This window comes from Lolium perenne, chromosome 4 (genome assembly GCF_019359855.2).
Source record: "Lolium perenne isolate Kyuss_39 chromosome 4, Kyuss_2.0, whole genome shotgun sequence".
In the NCBI taxonomy this organism is placed as follows: domain Eukaryota; kingdom Viridiplantae; phylum Streptophyta; class Magnoliopsida; order Poales; family Poaceae; genus Lolium; species Lolium perenne.
Window position 1 is genome coordinate 232,780,870 of NC_067247.2, and position 5,267 is coordinate 232,786,136.

The 5,267-nt window shown below is 48.1% G+C and overlaps 1 long non-coding RNA gene across 1 annotated transcript; it reads left to right on the top strand.

Moving 5' to 3' along the window:
* The first annotated feature begins 1,194 nt into the window (after positions 1-1,194).
* On the top strand, positions 1,195-3,729 carry LOC127326117 (uncharacterized). The gene is made up of 2 exons (XR_007867622.2): positions 1,195-1,544; positions 2,974-3,729. It is a non-coding gene; the product is annotated as an uncharacterized lncRNA (long non-coding RNA).
* The last annotated feature ends 1,538 nt before the right edge of the window (positions 3,730-5,267 follow it).

Here is a 5,267-nt window from a genome sequence, read left to right on the forward strand (position 1 = left end):
CCCTAATTTCTGGCTATTTTGCCTTTTTTTTGGATCCTGTGCCGCCTTGGAAACGTTGAGGATGCTGCTGCCACATGGGTCCCGCATGTCATCCCCTCAGAACGATAAATGTTTCTTTTCTTCGATTTTTTTACCAACTGATTTTTGATTTATTTTTTCTTTCGATCCCCTGCCGCCTTTAAAACTTTGACGACGCCGCTGGCTCATGGGTCCCGATGTCAGCCTCCCCGTACAAGAATCATGTGATATCTTGATTATTTTGAAGACAATAAAAAATGTATTTCGCTCTGAGCTATTGCAAACGGATAAATTATATCTTTATTTTTACGTAAACAAACTAATATGTTGAATCTCCTTTTTTTTTGTTTTGTTTTTGCGAAGCATAGGTGTCACATCCCAAAATTTTCCAAATTTTGAAATGTGAAATAAAAATAAAATCTAAGCTTGTTTGTTTGTCTTGGTTGAAAAATTGACAAGGAACTAAAACTTTCTAAAAAAGTTTTTTTTCAAAAATGAAAATTTCAAACTAAATTCATTGCATTCATGTGCATCATGACATTTTGCATTTAGGGAAAATTCAAATTGTATTTCAAAACCCCGAACCCTAAAACGATATTATAGCCACATAGGCATGAATGCCAATCTTTTGTTTCAAAAGTATTTTATTTTATCTCTAAGGTGGTTCCATAGTGAAGCTCTTTTTGCAAGGAATCCATCGATACCTCATTTGCATTTTTCTGAATAATTTTGGCACACCAAATGCATTTTTAAATAAGAGAAAAGGATAGAAAAAAAAAGGAAAGAGAGGCCGACCCAACTGGGCCGACCAGTGGCCGAAACGGCCCAGCCAGGCCTCCCTCGCGCCCCCTTCCTCCCCCTGGGCCGACAAGGCCAAGCACGGCCCAGCAGGCCAGGCCGAACGCCCCAGCCCACCCCGTGGCTCGCTCGTCCCCAACCTCCAACTGCTCCGCACGTACTGTGCACGAGGCACAGAACCTGCCCCGGCCACCTCCCTCCCCACTTCCCCCACCTCCCCACGCACCCTCCCCCACTCGGCCGAGCCCGCCCCTTGGGCTCGTTTGGTTGCAGGCTTTCCCGGAGGTTTCCCCTCGTTTTCCCCGGCCTTCCGTTCCCTGGGCCGAACTGCCCCGGGTAAGCCCACATGGACATTTGGATAGCCACGAGACATCCTTTCCGCGTCCATCCCCGGGAGCCCGTTCCACCACTCGCGAGGTGGGGAAGAGAATCCGCGACGGGAGGCGGCGACGCTGCTGGGAGAGACACTCTCGATCTCGTCTTCCTCCGGCGACCGGAGGACAGATCGAACCAGAGCCTTCCCACCAGCGCCACCCCCCCCCCCCCCCCCCGCCCGCCACCTCCCCCCGCCCGCCCCCTCGCCTCCCCACTGGTCGCCTCTCCCCCTCCCCACTGCTCGCCGCCTTCAGGACCTGCCGGATCCGCTCCGCGCCGCCGCCAACCCAGGCCGGCCGCTGCTGCCCCAACCTCGAGGCGACGACGACGGCCGGCGGTCGGGATTTACGAAGGTTATCCCCTACTCATTCTTAATCATGTCTTTCTCCTACCGCTCCTGAATTGTGGCTCTAGGTCTAGAGATGTGAGCACCAACTCCTTGCTAGAGTTCCTTTTGCCGCTGCAGATCTAGAAATCTAGAGACTGATGTTTAGCTTTGGAGTGCAAATACTGTCAGCTTCTAATATCATTTTTCGGTTAACTCATTGAGTGTATGCAAATCCTGTTTCATGATTCTTAGTTGCCTGAAGCATTAACTGAAACTATGGATTGCAAGGCTTTTTTGGACGCGATTCTTAGAATGAGTAGAGCAACGGTATCTCTGGGAGTTTATCTTCCAGAAAAAAATCTCTGAAGTTCAAAAACATTGTTTTCATGAGGTCACAATATCTAGCAGTAGAATTGTGTATAGTTTTTTTGGTCTTGGTTTGCATAACCTTGTTCATAGCTTTCTGGTTTGTGTACAATATCTCAATATTCTGTTGTCTGATCGAATATGTGCTAACTGTCTTTTATGCTTTGAAAATAGAAAGCTACTGCCTCTATTTAGCAAAGAAGCCTGTTTCCAGTTAGCTATCCTTTACTTTGTACAGTGCATAGTGTACCTCTATGTCTTGGAGCCTTTTTGGTTTTAGCTACTCTGTCTTGGAACCTTCATTGTATGGTTTTAGCTACTCGGATAGCTGAGTGATTTGATTTGCAAAATTGATAGCTGATGGTCACGCGGTACTTGTGATAGCTGATGGTTTTGGTTAGCAGAACTTGATACAACGCATTCCCGCCGGCGGAGGGTTCTATGTTGTTGTCACCTGATTAATTGAATATGCAACTAATTTCTTTTCTTCTCTGTAAGATGTAAAAACACAGAATTACCTGTCCTGGAACCTTGACTGTACAGTGGCAGGGTACATGAATGATAGAAGGAAAATTGTGTTGGTACCTGATGTTACTATATGATCCGAGTCCTTATGATAAGTACCTGGTGTTACTTCTGTATACTAATCATAGTTGGTGCTAGGAAAATTGTATTCTCTTTCTCTTGTTATATTGTACCCCTCTTGTTCCCTTGACCATATCCTACAAAAATATTCATGCTATAAAGAATATACAACAGCAAAACAAATGCAACAATGCTATAAAGAAAATGATTATGCCAACAAAAAGAAAATGTGAGGTTGTTTAGCTTGATTTTATGTCGTCGATTGAATAAATACCTTTGGGCGATGTTAAAAAAAGGACTGGTTCTTAAGTTTACTCTGGCACGAATTGTTTATATTTCATTTACTGCATGTGGTATAGTTTATGTGGTTTCGAAAAAAAAATAGTTTATGTGAAGTGTCAAGCTAGTTCAGCCACTCTTCAGATTAATGTTTGGTGTAGTGTAGGATTTATAGTTACAGATTGTAAATCTTTAATGTCTATTGCATGAATATTGTGGTCTAGGTGCGCGCCGGACAGCAACTGCCCCTACCTGACGTGGGAGCCAGCTCCGGTGATTCTGCTCCAGCTAGCGACAGGGGAGATCGTGTGCGCTGGTTGCCTGAGCCGACGAGAGGGAGATGATGCGACGGATGTGTGGTCTCCTTAGCCCGATTCTGCTCCGGCGAGGCGGCTAGGGGATGGTGCGCGTTGGGGGCGGAGCCAGCGGGTGGGAGATGGTGCAGACCGCCGTGGATGCCCACGAGGACGACCTCCACAGCCCCTACTGGGAAGGCGTGAGGGAGGTGGCGGCGGTGGCATGCATAGACCTCGACTTGGGAGGTAAGAGGGCCTCCTTCGAGTCGCTCCACCGCCAGCCTCCGTCGGCGACCACCGCCGAACGAGAGGCGGCCGATGCCATGCTCTCTGAGGCAATGGCGCAGCTCCGGGAGTCGCAGGAAGCCCTGCACGCCCTGGGGCCAGCCCCCAGGTGTCGTCTACCTCGCCAACAATGACGCCACCGCTGACGAGCTCGTCGACCTTAAGAACGAGGAGGCTGATCTATTGATCTACATAATTTTGTAACTAACACATACTTCTCTTCTGCAGTACTAGCATTTGAATGTAGAGACTTCATAGCGAAGGGCATGAGAGTCGAAAATCATAATGAAACTGTGAAGTTTTGGTTGAGAATTGCTTGTTGAGAATTGAATTTTGCTGGAGATGTAAAGATTATTATGTTGTCGTGGTTGAATATGGTCCCTGTAATTTCTGTACTAATTTGTATTGTGAATTTTTTTTTCAAATTTAGCCTTATTTTTCGATTTTTTGCTTGTTCCCTAGCCTTCCACTGCATTCCCTGCCTCTGCTGTCCAAATGGACAGCTATAGATTACCGTATCGGGAGGGGATCCCTGTGTTTCCCTCGTGTACGGGAATTTCCGGCCGGGGGCGCTCGTTCCCTGGGATCCACTACATGCGCGACCAAACGAGCCCGGGCCGCGTCGCCCTCTCTCCATTCCCCTTTTCTCCGAACCCCCACGCTGCCAGGCCGCTGAGAAATTCCTCGCCGGAGTTCACCTCGCCGGAGCTCCTCCAGCCGGCCATTGCCGCCGTCCCGGACCTCCCCAGGTCGCGCCGCCGGCACCACCAGGTCCGCCTCGTCGCGCCACCACTCGTCCGCCACCTCGCTACGGCTCCGCCGCAGCGCCGGCGGCCATCACCGCCGGCGAGCTCTCTTCGTCGTCGTCCACGTCGTCGCCACGTCTGCGCCCAGTAAGCGCCACGTAGGCACACCCTTTTCCTTCCTTTTATTTCTTTCCAATTTCTGCAAACAGATCTGAGCCGTAGATGGTAAGTAGATCCAACGGTGCTAGAGCCTGATCCGCGACGAAGGGGTACGCACCAATCACGTTGCGCCAAGTGTCAGGGACACCCCCTAGGTTTTGTTTTAACAGCAATTCGATAGTCCGCGCTTTGCAAAATTCATAACCAGAGCTCCGCTTGTCCAAAAATTACAAACTTTATACCTCTGGTGACAAGGTATTAACTTGTCAATGCCTACGGATTGTAGACTAGGGTTTAGTTGGATGTAGAGGGCAAGTAGATCTCGAAGGTTTCAGCCGAAAAGTACTCGACGAATATGAAAACTAGGGTTTGTTAAACAATGATTCGATGCCTTATGTGTCCCTCGACTCCCCCTTATATAGGAGGCGGAGCCGAGGGATTCGTATTGTACAAGTTACAGAGTCCGGTAAGGTTTCTAACTCCTCCTGCAAGATTACAAATAATGCTTCCTATTACAACTCTAGCTTTCCTTAACAATATCTTGGGCTCCCGAATCTTCTTATTCTTCGGGTAGTGAGCCTTCAGTAAACCCCGGGTACCATCATCGGCAGACCCATTGGGGATGCCTATGTCAGTAGCCCCCGAGATTTTTCTTGAATCGCAGAGTCAGGGAAAATCTCCACTGTTTATTTTTACTCGACAATTCAAAACCTTTCTATATTTCTCCACATAAATTTCTATATTGTGCAGGGATAATGGTAGTTGGGGCTAGTTCATCTGACGGATCAGGTACTAGTTAACTGCTCTAGTGGCAATCCGCAAAAACCTACTTCAAAATCACGTCCCTGGACATGATCTCGGGATACTGGTGTAAACTTCGACAGGTGCCGCTTAAGGTCTTACCATTCTGTCGAGTCCCAGTTATATTTATCGGGTACCTAACGCGTCCGTTAGGATTTTTCTTCGTATCTGTTGATACGGATAAAAATAGCAAACCGACGTCAGAGACGCCGCCACGCCTCACAGAACAGA